Source organism: Vombatus ursinus, unplaced genomic scaffold (genome assembly GCF_900497805.2).
Source record: "Vombatus ursinus unplaced genomic scaffold, bare-nosed wombat genome assembly UNPS02001419.1, whole genome shotgun sequence".
In the NCBI taxonomy this organism is placed as follows: Eukaryota; Metazoa; Chordata; class Mammalia; order Diprotodontia; family Vombatidae; genus Vombatus; species Vombatus ursinus.
In genome coordinates, this window is record NW_020941197.1 from 9,232,805 (window position 1) to 9,234,666 (window position 1,862).

Below are 1,862 nucleotides of genomic sequence, written 5' to 3' on the forward strand. Positions count from 1 at the left end.
TGTGTGTGTGTGTGTGTGTGTGTGTGTGTGTGTGTGTGTGTGTGTGTATGTGTGTAGGGTGGTAGAAAAAATAAAAGCTATTTCATACCTGATGCTCATATTATACATTGAATACTTTTATGGGAGGCAATCCTGTTGCTTGCTTAAAAAAAAAAAAGAATGGGCAACAGTTATATTTCAGAGAGAATTGATCTCAATTCAAATAAGTGTAGGATTAGACACAGTAGGAAGTTACATGTTACTATTTAGGGAATATACAAGCAGGACTATAAATAAAGTATCCAGTGATGTAAACGTATTATATTCAGAGATGTGGAAGCAGTTAGAAGGAATAGGCCATGTCAATACTATGTACACATTGATTCTCAGTAAATGATTTTGGCAATTTTTTTCTGGTGAAGCTGAGGCAGGAAAGGAGGGAAGGGTGGTATCTCGGAGTTCAAGATGTAGCTAGGAGACAGAAGAGGTTCCACCCAGAGCTTATGTACAAACTATTTATTAATACCAAGAAACCCCAGCAGCTTCAACCAGAAGTCAAGAGGAAAAAAGAGATTCTGGGAGCAGGAGAGGGGTACTGGGACTCTTTTGTTTGAGGATGGACTCAGTCCTCAGCAGGAATTAAAATAAAGGTCTTAGCCATGAACCAACCTCAAAGGTCAAACAACCTTTTGGATTCCATGGGTTGGAGAGCAGGTTGGCCATCCACGTAGTTTGGTTGGGCTCTCGTCATTTTGGTCAGCATCCTCATCTGGTCTTCCTCAGAAGAGACCTTATCTGCATCTACAAGGGCTTGCTGAAGGACAAGCGCAGACTGCTCCTCAGTTTCTGAGTGGGATAACCACTTGGTAAAGGCTGAAGAAGAATTTTTACTTCTGTTGAAAAAAAACTCAAGTTCTTCCCAAGTGTAGTTCAGCCACAGTGGGGAAGAATGCCTCAGGATAAAGTAATGCTCCAATACCGGATCCATTTCACCCAGTATCTGATGCTTGTACAGAGACACATAGTGCTTGACTCTTTCTTGATTATGTGAGCATTATGGACATTAAACAGTGGTCTCACAGGTAATCCATTTGCTTGGTATGCAGACCAATGAACCCCATTGGGACCCATGGATACTCAAGAAAGCTGTGTAATAATTCTTTTTTTTGGTACCTTTTTTTTTTAAAGGCAATTGGGATTAAGTGACTTGCCCAAGGTCACACACCTAGTAAGTGTCTGAGGCCAGATTTGAACTCAGGTCCTCCTGACTCCAGGGCTAGTGCTCTATCCACTGCTCCACCTAGCTGCCCCTAGATGTGTAATAATTCTAAAAGTAGTGTCATGTAACTCAAAGGGACCAGTAGTAGGGAAGGTGATGTTAATAGCCAGCATGCCAGGCTGGCTCTGTATTGTAAGCACAGCAGTCACTTACAATATCACAGTCCCTTTTACGTGAAATGGCATCTACATCCAGGCTTTAGCATTAGTAGTTTCTTATTACTCGATTTTAGGAAGATTTTAGACATAAGCTATATCTAAACTTTGTTAAAGAGATCTTCCTGGAGTTTACTCTTGGGTGGAGATAGAGAATAAATCTGATACTTTAGTGACATCAGACACCTTCCCTATATTATATTGTGTGTGTGTGTATATATATATATATATTTATAGATATATATATATATATAATTATATGGCTGCCACTCCCCTAGCTCTTTTATTCTTACTTCCTTCCACCTTCTAGTGCTCATCGAAACCTACCTTTCTTCTGAAAAAACCATATCTCTTGGCACCCTCTGCAAGCCTGTAGATACAGCATGGTGTGGAGTCATAGGCTCTGAACTTGAAATTTGACTGTGCCAATTACTACCTGTGTGACTGGG

General features: G+C 40.5%; 1 pseudogene; it reads right to left on the reverse strand.

The window, feature by feature from the left end:
- Positions 1–649: 649 nt before the first annotated feature.
- Positions 650–1,443, reverse strand: LOC114046254 (annotated as a pseudogene).
- Between the last annotated feature and the right edge of the window lie 419 nt (positions 1,444–1,862).